Source organism: Neomonachus schauinslandi, chromosome 1 (genome assembly GCF_002201575.2).
Source record: "Neomonachus schauinslandi chromosome 1, ASM220157v2, whole genome shotgun sequence".
In the NCBI taxonomy this organism is placed as follows: Eukaryota; Metazoa; Chordata; class Mammalia; order Carnivora; family Phocidae; genus Neomonachus; species Neomonachus schauinslandi.
Genome location: NC_058403.1, coordinates 184,774,740 through 184,787,698, shown reverse-complemented (window position 1 = coordinate 184,787,698; position 12,959 = coordinate 184,774,740). Strand labels below are relative to the sequence as shown.

General features: G+C 38.9%; 1 protein-coding gene across 7 annotated transcripts in view; it reads right to left on the bottom strand.

The window, feature by feature from the left end:
* The window catches only part of CADPS (calcium dependent secretion activator), a 467,508-nt gene that overhangs the window by 139,816 nt on the left and 314,733 nt on the right, over window positions 1–12,959 (bottom strand). The window lies entirely within an intron of this gene.

Below are 12,959 nucleotides of genomic sequence, written 5' to 3'. Positions count from 1 at the left end.
CACAATTTAGAGAAACACATCACATTTTCTTTGACATTTCAAATACACAGGAATTCACTAGGCATTATGAATGCTAGCTGCTCCCCCCGCTCCCGTTGCCTCCCACCAACATCCGCAAGATACTCTTTTTACCTCCCATTGTCAACTTGCATCACTCACTGGTGAGTTTATTGCATTTAGGCAAAAATATATTGGCATCAACATGTTTATCAAATGATCACAATTCCAGTGCATTTATGTTGTTCTTTAAAAACTAAGCACACGACCGTAACTTCGCCTGTATTTCACCAAACACTGAAAGCAGATCGGATCTTTGCTTATAAAAGCCTATTTAGCTTTTTTTTTTTAGTTTTTTTAATAGATTCTGCCATTCCAGTGGTTATGTCTAGAGCAATTTCTCTATAATTATTGGGATTAGCTGGAAAAAGGGGTATGCTGATTTTCAGCAACGTGACAATATTTGTATCCTCCCCTTCCCCATTCCCGTTGCCAATTTGGTTTCACAAAAGATTTGGGTCCCAACCCTCCAAAATTAAAAAAAAATAATAATAACAAAAGATTTTCCTTGAAACCTGGAGAATAAGTTAAATGGGAATTTAGTTTGTGATAGCCAAGGTCATTGCCTTATAGTGTGCTTACAGTTAGCAAAGCTTATGTAAGAGACAAACAGATTTACTCAGCAAGGGCTATGATCTGCCATTTATTGTGAATTAATAGTCTCAATGTATTCACACTTTTTCTTACAGGGTGCAGGCTGCAAGCAAAACCTCCTAAGGGCTAACTAATTAATCTCAATATGTGTAACTAAAATGCTCTATACTCAATCGGCAAAATAACTCAGAATTCAACTCAAGGGAGACCAAGTAAATCCCGAAGAGGTAGGAATGAAGATCCTACGCATTAAAGGAATCAGCTCACTCCACCTCATATTTACTCACTCTCCTGATATGCAGACTGCAAAGAAAAAGAATCTTATATCAAATTAAACCAGAGTTTATTCATCCCCTTGCATGCAGTATTCTACCTGATTATGGGGACCTGCCAGGGACCAGCGATGCTGTCTGGACAGGAGGAAAATCAATTTCTGACTTGGGAGGGTGTTTGGATATATTTTCATACATGGCCTTCATCCCAGGCAGTTTTTCCCCCCTTCCATACTTGGGGTATGACTGAAAACTTGAGTTTTGGTAGCAGGGTGACGTTAAGAAGATGATTTCTTATTACATTATTGGTTTTGTGTATCCTTCAGACCTAAATTCATGGTATGTCAGATTTTTGCCCTCTTACTGTTCGATTTTTTAAATCTCTAGTCATTTTCCATAGAAGCAGCAAGCGGTCAGTGTTTGAACAGGATGTGTTGTTTATGTCCTAGACACACAGAAGCAATGGTTTCCAGAAGACAAGTTGAAAAATGTATATTTTAATAGCCAAATTGTTCCATTAGGATGATGCAAAATAAGCTTTTGGAATGGATATCACATGTACGGGAATTATACTAGAAAGAATTCTCTTTGCTCTGTTAACTGCCTCGGGTTTGTCTTTAAGAAAGTGCTTTCAGTTTCAGGTTAGGTGCTTTATCTACGAGGATTTCTTTTGTTGGCTCTTTGGGCTCCAAGCTGTATTTCTCCTTTGACTCAGGACGGTTAGGAAGAGAGGTGGCCAGGAAGGTGATGCTGGGAAGGAAGCCATCTGCTTCTGGAGTGTGTCTGTGTGAGGCTCCTCTGGCCCGAGGCACTCGTCTTAAACCTGCTACAACTTTAGCTCTGCACCAGCAGGAGGACAGTCCTGCAGTCCAGGGGACACTCTCCAACCCACGGGACAGATTATGCCCTCCCACCGCCCTCTGGTCAGTCCCAGGTCCGTTGAGTTTAGGAAAAATAACAGTGGGGTACACAAATTGCTCATCCTATTTCATCCTCATAAAAAGCCTCACCCACCTTGTGCCTCCCAATTTTAACAGATAGATGAGGCATTTTGGCTAGCACCAGCTTCTTGCTCTCGAATTTCTCAGAAGAGGCTTGCAAGCTGACAAATCGGCCCAGGCCTTACTTTGCCAGTTTGGCTTGCTATTTTATTGCTCTTCAATTACGATGGTGCAACTGGTCATTTAGCTCAGAGAGAAGGGGGCTCTTTCGTAGCTGTTAAAAGTATGACATGTTTCAAGTCTCTTTTTCGTTATTTGTTGAACCTCTTGAAAAGTTTGCGGTGAACTATTTCGCCTTGCTGTCTGCCCACTCAGGAAACAGATCTGAAAAGACAACTAGGCTCCTCTGAGGGACCTGGATAGAGACCCACTCCCCGCCCCCCTGATGCATCACAATACAGCTTCACGGGGCTAATTCCTGGCTGAGAGTACATCTAAAGAACAATTTCGCTTTTACTTACGTTTTAAAAAAGCAGGCTTACAGAAAAATATGCTTAAAATCAGCCTGCTTTCCTTTTCAGAAAGCAACTCTGTCAACATAAAAATTCCTTTTTCCTTCTTCCTTTCTTCCTTTCCTCTCTCTCGGTCCACATGTAGATGAGCCTGGGACTGCTTTAGGAGATCTGGACTCTAGTTTGAGCTCTATTTTTAAATAAGCTGTGGGATGGCGGCTTCTTGCTCTCTCTGAGACTCAGTTTCCCTGGGTGTAAAATGAGCCGAATTTCCACTTCCCTTGGTGGGGTCACTGTCATTTAACCATCCTTAAGATCCCTTGCACAACTTCCACATGTGTAAGATGGAGCTGAATGCAATGGGAATTTCCAGCAGGTGAAACGAGCAGCCTCTGGATTTTGCTTACACAAAATCATCACTTACTCAGATTTAGGCTCATTATCTTAATGATTCCAACAACCCAAGAGTGGTTAAAGGGTGGTTGCCTCCCATAAAATCTTTGAGAGTTTCACTGAGCTTATTATATTCAGAAAAAGAAAGAGGAGCGGGGGGGGGGGGGGCAGGGATGCTATTTTAAGGTGTCAGAGGAAGGGATCTGATTTTTAAGCTCCATCCCAGCAGGGATTTTGGTACTTTTGCTCTCTGCTGTATTTTCAGCACCTAGAATGGTATACCTCAGTACCTGGTACGTAGTAGGCACACAAGACGTACGTGTTAAAATAATGAATTTATTTCATTAAAATAAATAAATTCACTACTTCAACAAATATTTTCTATTTCTTGATTTTATGAAATGTTGATATACTAAATTCAATGGGAACGGTGTATTTGAGCTAGGTTAGCACGTGGTTAAGTGGGTGGGCTTAGGGGGTCACAAAGACTGCATTTGAGGCCAACCCTGTCATTACTAGGCATGTGATGTGAGGCAGGTTGATTAGTATTTCTGAGTGTCCTTCTCCTCCTTTGTAAGCTGAGAATAGTGTTTGAGTCTACCCTTGGAAGGTTACTGAGAGGTTCTGCTGAGGACTTGTCGAGCACCTGGACACCTAGCACATAGTAAGTGCTCAGTAAACCTTAGCTGTGAGCCAGTGGGCAGGTTTCTTAGTGCTCCCGAAGCCAGATTGTTTAATGTTTTCAGCAAGCCAAGGATGTCTCTGCATTTATAGCTAATGTTAGTTGCAGGTTGCTTCTTAAACCAGATTGCTTCTAGGAAGCTGGGAGCATTCCCAATCTCTCTGCTTTATGCTTCTCCTCTGCCCCTGTACCACTAATTCCCACGTCCTGTCTCTGTGTTTTTGCTGGTTATGTTCCAATTTCTCAGTGGTCAGAACACCCACACACAGTTGAATCCCTTGACAGATAATATGTTCCTTGAGGGCAACTTTCTGATCTGTTCTTTCCCCTGCCAGCTCCCAGAGGAGCCAGGTCCCTAGGAGGTGTTCATTAACTGACTTTTTCTGACACTTCCATCCCAGGAAACTTCCCATTGACTTTATTAAGGAGTCACACACATGGGAATTCAGATGGCATCTTGCAAATCCAAAAGTGGGAACATGTGCTCTTTGGGGGAAAAAAAATCTTATAGAAGGAAACAGAATTCTAGGTGCAGGTGTCTTTGGATACCATTCAGATTGTCTGCCTGTGTCTCCATACATGTCTAGGACCATATGCATTACATATGTTGTCTATTTTAAAATAAAACACTGCAGTGGTCCAGCTGTTCCAAATTCTGTTTCAAAGAACTTGTGGGTGCTTCCCAAGCAACACCATATAGTCATTCTTGCACGGCCCCAGTCTGTTCTTCTACAGTGTGGAACATTACAAAATAGATGCTCCTTGCAACTCCATTTTCCCCCGTACAAACAATTGGAACTGGTTGGTGAAAAAAAAGAAAACTCCAATGCTGACGTTAGCAAGGGGAAAACAGCCCAAAGCAAAATATGAGAAAGTTACTTCCTGAATTCAGGACACCTTGGGATTGCTTCCTGTGCCAATGTTTGGCTTGTGTCAGGAGAATGAAAATGAGTTTGAACACTAGGGTGAGCAAAACAGAATTAGGAGGGTAATGTGGCTGCTGAAATCTCCAATGATGTTTGGATTATCTCTGGCTTTGGGAAATGTATACCAATGCTCTTTTTCCTTTTTTTTTTTTTTTTAAAGGTTTTTATTTATCAATGCTCTTTTTCATTAATATGTCTTCTTCTTCTTTTTAAAGAAATCAAGGATTGATTGCATTTTAAGAACTGACTTCAACCTTTACCTTTTCTAGACCTGACTGAATAGTTCCTAAACCTTCCTTGGTCTGCAAGGGCTCCAAATGTCCTAAAAATCGGCTGTGTAATTTTATAAGCTCTGCAGGTAGGGCATAATTCAACACATCTTCCAAACAATGCTATTGTTTTACTTCTGGGGCTTAATTGCATAATGATTCTGAAGCCCTGTATAGCGTGGGCATAGACAGGACTTCTGACTAACCTTGGATGAATAAAGCTGATATATGTACCTAAACTACATTAAGAAACTTAAAAGTCTTATTAATGGTATCCACGACACAGAAGCAGGCTGATGGACACAAAGACTTATGGAAGGCAGGTATACTTTTGAGTGGAAACTCATCAAAACTTTACCCCAAGTTTACTCAGAAATAATTTTGGTTTGGCATTTAAGGAATGTTGGGAAAATACTGGTTTCTAAAGTGATATGATTATGTGGATTTTATACTCTCATTTCATCTACTTTATTCAAATTCAAGTGACGTCACTAATTGATGGCCCTACTAGTTATGTTGTTCTTTAACTGATCATGATGTTTGGGTTTACTTCATGTGTGATATTCATTTCCTTTTTCTTCCTTACAATGAGAAACATATAATATTTTTCATGATCTCTTGTTTTAATAACAAGCATATTTATGTGATCTTGTTTCAGATATAAAATGTTTTAGATAAGTTTACAATAAGGTCTACCAGACAAATGTAATTTTCTTGGTGGGAATAATACAGCTTTCAAATGTTCATTTTATTGAGATTTTCCTATTATTCTAACAGCTGAGGGAATGAGGACAAAAGGTCAAATCTCTTTTTATTTTGTAATATTACATTTTGTAACTTCTCATAGGCTAGGGAAAAAGAAATTCTGCTGTTGAAAATAGTTATGATTCTACCGTTAATAAATTGTCTAAGAGAGGCTCCTTTCTCTAATGAATCCTTTTTATAATAAGCTAGAGGTGCCACTTTATCACTGAAATGTGGAGCACAGTTATGGCTGTTGTTACTCCTGATGGATGCTAGAGGCAAGAGAATAGCTAATGTGACTCTAAAGTCATTGTGAACCCAAACTGCAAATTAAAAGGTGACTTTGTATCTTTCTTATATGGAAAATGTGTGCTTGTCATATCTGCTTGACAGTACAAGAGTGAATGTATGGGTTGGACAATAACGAGCAATGACAGTAGTCAACCTCATCAGAAGACATGAAATAAAGAAATGACAATGATTGATGGCAGCTGGCTGTTTACGGATTTTTCTAGAAGAGTTTTTGTTGGCATGATCAAGTAACCAGGGGATGTTGCTGAGCTCTGCACAGCAAGCAAAAGATTGGTCCTTGTATGCCTGCTGCCCTTGAGAAACAGCTTAATTCCTTCATGGTCCCCTTGACTCAGTCAAGCTACTTGCATGGCCAAGAGAGAATGGCTTCTTGGAAGTTATGAAGGGCCACGTTGCGTTTTGCAAAAATCTTGAATTTAAAACTACTATGGCAGTACACATAAGGGGATAAACATGTGATGTTTATTTCAAGTTAATTTTTATAATTCTTTATAAGACAGTTACTTTGAATAAAATTCATAGCAGAGATTTTGTCAATGATCTCAAAATGAGTAAGTAAATGATCTGTAATTTTCCCTTCTGTATTTATTACATTTTCAATTAATTTACAGAGTACTCGATGATGTCTTTATGTTCCCTGTGGCATGAGCAAAATTATAAACTTTCTGTAGTTGGCTAATTAATAACGTATCTTACTGTAAATCACTATATGACATGAGTGTCCTCAGCTGATGAGTGAATAATACATTTAAAATGTGCCTGAAGTAGTTCACAAAGAAATGAGCCTTCATTTAACATGGACTATGTAGATCATGTCATGGTGTTTGGAAAATTTTCGACCTGATTTTGGGAGTCTATTTCTTTTTTAAAAAGTCATTTACTTTTGCAACGAGAAGGAAAATGATTTACAGTGTGGTTTGGGGTCATGCAAATTAATTTGACATTGAGTTAATTCTTTGATATTGCATTCCTGCAACGTAGCAACTGCAAGTTGACAATACAAGAAGATACAGCAAAACTCTCATGAGATAAAACTATAGAAAGGAATAAAGGCAAAAGACTATTTGGAAATCTACTAGGATAGCAATGCGTTGTTGTGCAAATATATGTAAATTCTCTCAGAACAGATTTCATTCAGTCATCTATTCACCCATCCTTTCTTTCATTCTTTAAAAAAAAAGGTATAGCAAAATCCTAAATTCCCACTATATTCACATTCTATGGTAAGCTTTTAAAATGCCTCATCAGACATTCAAAGTAAAGTAAAGTTAAATTAAGTATCTGCTTGGAGTGGTGAAAAAAATCTGTCTGCTAGCCAGGGGTACATTTATGCAAAACAAAAGAAAAAAGAAAGAAAGGGGTAAAGAAAGCAAATTAAAGAAACAGAAAGAATTAGAAGAAAGTACTATTATTAAATGGGCAGGAGGAATGATATGACCTTCTTCTAAATCAGCATTCAGAATACTCAAGTACATATTTGCCTGCTCTCTTGACTGGTTTTTCTGTTTCCTTCTAAGGTTAAGTCTTCCCTCAACACGTTGGGTGGACAGCTTTTCCCTATATGAATAAAGGAATTTAGATTCTCTTTCATTAGTAACTCAAATAGCGAAGAGAAAGGTTTTTCTAAGTTTTAATTAAAGTTTCTTTTTTCTCTTACAGGTGTATTTTTAGAAAAATTAATACCAATACAGATGACGTCAAAAAAGCTATTGTTATCTTTGTGGTTGGAGGAGTAGCAGGGAGATATCCAAGACCAGAGGTTCAACCCCCCCCACGGTATTGTGAGACTGTGAATCTGAAGCTTCTGTGAAACAGCTACATGGACTCAATCATGTCCTTAATTTCCTGTTTCTGTGTGTGGTGGTCCCACGTATTATAGCTCTCCTTTCAAAATTAATCCTCTATTGGGTCTTACTTAGAGCGCACCCTCAAGTCAGGTAGAAGGAACTCTTTAGTGTTCAAATAATGCATTTACTTTATTCATTGTATTCTGCAGTTTCTTGAAATCTTATTCAGTTAACAGCTTTGGGTGTCCTACCCTACCTTTCTATTTGTTAAGGTATCCATGGTTACCACCCCACAGGTACAGCTGACCATTCTCATCTTTGGAATGGTAGAGGAAGAACAACAACACATTATCAGAGTGCAAAATGATCTGTTTTCAGGCATTAAGCAGTCAGGTAGCTGTGAATTCCATGAAACAAAGGCATCATTTGCCATTTTGTTGTGATGCTAATTAATATTCTTGGAATGAAAAAAAATTAGGAGATGTTAATGGTTGGCTTTACTCAGAGGATCATTTGATGCCAATATGAAAGCCAAGGAGAGGAGGCAATTATGCACACATCACATGCATCCTAGTTTCAGTATGGAAGCTTACATTTCAAACCTACGTTCAGGAAAATAACATGAAAAGTTTTACTACAAAGTCTAGACATGAGGAGATTTAAGAGGAGAGGGAGGAAGCACATTGCAGGTGTCAGATAATCTAGTCTGATTATCTGAGCTGTGCTAGCTATAGGGGAACACTTACCCTTCAGTCCAGCTAGAAGTTAGCAGGGTAAGAAGGAACAAACCAGAATAACATAAAGACTAGCAACAAGGCTCAGGAAAGCAGACAGGAGTTCTAACCTAGCAGCTAAAGTTCTTGGGTTTGAGCAAAGACTGAACAAGAAAACTTAAATGAAACAAAATAAAACAAAAACCAAAATCAACCCCCCCCCAAACCAACAGTAACCAAGACCCCACTAACTGTTGAAGACTGTTTGGGTGGTAGTAAAAATAGAACAATTCTCAAAAACATCTGACTTTGGGGATGTATGATGTGATTAACAGTTATTAGTTGAGAAACAGACATTAAAAGGAGACTCATCGCAAGTGATACATCAAGTAATCATTGACCAAAGAGCAAAGCTTAAAATGCCCCCTTCCCCCACTCTGAATGAGAATGGAGGTACGGGTTTTCACTGTTCCTCTAACACAGACTGGACAGGAATCTGGTGTCTCGATGAGAGGCCACTTGGCATAAGAAATTGTGGCAGCACTCAACAACAGATTTGAACACAGTTTCCAAGGTGAGCAATATTGGCCTTATTAAAAATTGGAAAATCGCAAATATTTGTTTAAAAACGTTGTATAGCTAGCCACTGACATAATTTTTTCAAGTTTAAACCAAAATAAAAGGGGAAAAATTAAATCAACAACAACACACACCAAAAAAAACCACAAAAGAACAAAAAAGTTTTAAAGTTTGGTGGAACCCTCCCCAAATCATTGTAGAGTCGCATACAAACTAACGAATAGCAGGATCTATTTTTTCGGTTTTTACAATTCCATATAAATACTCCACTCCACTCTTTCTTAGACGTGTCTTTTCATTTTAAAAATTGCAAAAAATAAAAACTGCACCCAGAAGTCTGTCAAACTGAATTTAGAAAGACCCAAATAAACTCATAATTACTCCCGAGCTTCCCAAACTGCAAAATGTTCCATTCTCAAGTTTCCCCTTAAGCAGACAGCGACATGACAAGACTGGAGTGTTTATTTTTCTCTACCCGAAAAACCTCTCCCATTTTTCTGTAGCTTCCCTTTGCCAACTAAGACTAATAAAGGGATTACAAAAGTTAACTCACTGAAACGTTGTTCTTAAAAATCATTCACTTGCAAGAATGGCAAAGACTTCGAACAAATATTCGAAACCAGGATTTGATGAAATGTGTACAGGACTAGGTATTTAACAATGACCCTTACCTTTTAGAAGTCAAGGAAACCTTTTTAAAATGCAATACTTGATTGTGTTTACTCTTTGTGTTATAGAACACGTGACTGAATGTTTATGATGTGACATTATAGTCTGAGAAGCAGCTATCAGTGATGGATCAAAGTTTGCTGTTTATTACTATGTTGTGATTGTTTTTCATTTCCCTAGAACCTTGCTTTGTTGTGCCAGGTGACCAACCTGTCCCAGTTTGCCTAGGACCAAGGAGTTTCTGGAGACACAGAACTTTCAGTGCTAAAACCAGGGAATTTGCAGGCAAATCTGAATAAGGTGGTAACTCTTAAGTATGAATCAACCCTGTGAGTTTGACTGCTACCCACAAATGAGGCCTGATCTGTTTAATAGGGATGGTTTGAATTTAACAAATTAAATGCAGCTGTAAAGTAATTGTGACATAACCACTATTCTGTAACAGATTCCAGTAAAAATTAGGATATACTCTCAAACCCCCAGCCAGTTTTTGGTTGTAATGCATCACTAACTCAGTGACCCCAGGGAATGCAGAGCTCCTTTTTCCTTTTTTTATCTTTATCATTGGTTTTATATACACCTAACTCCAAATGATCAGGTGCAGAAGGCTAGGTTGGTTAAAATTCTGACTGGATTCCTCTGCTAAATTGTGGGAACAGAAGGCTCATTTGCTGGTACTCTGGTTGCAGTTTTTATTAAGAGCCTAAACTAGCAATAGACAGAATCTGGAGTGGTATTGAGCCTCTGTTTCAGGAGTAGTGAAGTAACTATGGGATTACTGGGTTCAACATTATTGGATTGAAGCTCCACGTAAGGACTGTCATTTATTACAGGGTCAATGGTGCACAGTTGTGCAGATCGGGCACGACACAACTCAATAGGCACCATTCACATTTTTGTGTGCGTGAAAAGTGACTAATGAAGTGCACAGTCTGCACGGATCAAAGTGGTAGTTTTTTGCTTGTAAAACCTGGTAGGTGTGGTAAGGCCTCGCACTCTTTGGAGAAACCTTGTTCCTCAGCAGTGATTAAGGAGACAAGAGAGAAGGTGGTTCCACCACCAGGTACTGACAAATTTCAGAGGCATGAATTATCTTACTTTCTCACTCATCCCTCAGTCTACCTCCCATGTTCTCTAGGGATGATATTATCCACCCCCCCAAATTCTAACCCTTAGAATTCTGCTTTGGATGCCCCATTTAATACAAGTTCCCTATGTCAACTAGGGTGGCAAAATACATCAAGCTGATGTGCACTCAATTAAATCTTCCTGCTGATGCCTTGTGTTCAGCATTCTAATTTCATTGCTGAATGAATCCTATCCACAGAGGGAAATCTAATCAAGAGCCCCTGTGTATTTCCATAAGGAGACCCCATCCCCTCCTTACAACCTCCTTCAATGGTCTTCTTTTTTTAAATAAGTGTTTGGTTTCCATTTACTTTTACTCCTGAATTCCTTCTTCTTTCCTATGCTAGTGAGGAAGAAGTGAGGCTAATCACAAAGGAAGCAGTAATTTCTTGATCTGGGCAGATGATAGAACAGAAACACTGAAGGTAAGGTGGAATGACTTCAGAAGAAATTGAGATTCTTTGGAAATAAAACCAGTATTTTCCAAATACCACCTGAGATACATGTTCTATGAGGTTGATTTGGATGGTGATTATAATTTGGAATCCCCACCCCCCCGACGTACAGATAATTTCATAGGATGTGTTGTTTCTAAATTTATTAAAATGGAGCCTCTCAGGCAAGGTGAAGGGATGGATTCCACCACAGAGTGGTTTTTAAAACAAACTTAATAAATATTGGGGTATGCTTTATCTCAACTCATGACTAAACCAGTGCAAAGAGATGTTGCCTTCTCTCTTTATTGCTCTCAAGTAAACCTAAGTTTCCCAAATGTTAGAGAAAGCAAGAAGAGTGTGGGGAAGTTGGTGGTGGCTACGGTCAGGAGGGCTGTCCCTTAACCCAAAGTCCTTCCTCAACCTCCTCCTCCTTCTTTTATGGTTTTCTGCATAGAAACCCATGGTGATTGTGTGATTATCCACAATGTTCCATGGGGAATGTACCTTCCTTTAAGAAGCCATCGGTACTGGACAGGAATTTCTGGGAGCACCCGATGGAGAGTATTTCTCCTCCAAAAAGAATTGTTTTCCCATAAGCAAGGGAGATACAAGGTTTAAGAACATAGTTTGTTAGAAAGGGACATGGCAATGGAATCCATTGGAGAGAGAATTCACCTCTATTTAGTTGTGTTGCTGCAAAATCATTTGAATCATATGCACATTTTGTTTAGGAGCGACAGGGAGAGACCATGTAGAAGTGCTGGGGTAAAGGTCAAGTTTCCATCCTGGGCTTTTGTACTTGCTTTCCCATCTGGTACAGTTCTCTTTTCCAAGGTACATGTGGAGCTGACTTCCTATCGTTTGGGCTTAAGTTCAGATCATGCCTCTCCACCCAGTCACCACTGCATTACATTCTTTGTAGTTTCCAACGTCTACAATGATCTTATTTGTTTTTTGATTTGTGTGCTGGCTAGATACCCCCACAGGGATGGATGTATCCTGAACACGGGGATCTTGTCTGTCTTCCTCATCTGTATGTCTCATCATCTATACAGTTGTCTCTGTGAACCAGACTGAGGGGGGCCCAGGCTCAAGTAAGGAATCATCATGACGATCGCTAAAAATGACTTGTACCTGAGTGACCCTAACTGACCTGATATTCTGGGTAAGAGAGAAGTCTCTAGTTAGGGTTAACATTTGTAACTAAAACGAATTACTTTATTTGGTGCTGTATGTTTCCAGTGTTTCCATTTCCTTTGCTTTAATAACCGCCTCCAAGCGTATGCTGGATTTCACCTTGCCTTGTGCATCAGAAGTGTTGAGAGGAAAAAAAAAAAAAACTATCCCAGATAGCAAAAAGTCATGGCAAAGGGGCAAGAAATTAAAATGGATGTAGAGGTAACAGGAGAAAAAGCTGGAAAATGAACCAGAGCAGTTTAAAGAGATGGTTTCATTTTTGGGTCCTGGTATATTTGCTCAGAATGGGATTTTAGGCACCATTTTTTTTTGTTTTTTTGTTTCTTTCCACTGCATGTGATAATGTCATCATTTATTTTTAAATGTTTCTAAGTTGCAGATTTAAATTTATTTCGAATCAAGCCCTATTTTAAAATTACTTTTAATAGGAAGAAATGAGTCAAGGACATACATAACCTACTATATTTGAAGGACTCAAACAAATACAAGCCTGACTCTGAATTCCAAACTCTCACCAAAACAAAGAAATAAAAATCCACCTAAAATATATTTTCCTCTGTTTAGTCCTTGGGGGGAAATGTCAAGTATTGCACTTTAAAATTACTTTCATCTAACATTTTTGTCCCAACTCCCCCCCACCCCCCCCTGAATTCATCTTTTTTTTTTTTTTCCTACCAAACATGTTTTATGAATCCTTAACACAAAAGCAACTAGATTTTTCTAATTCAACTTTGGAAAATTTATTCT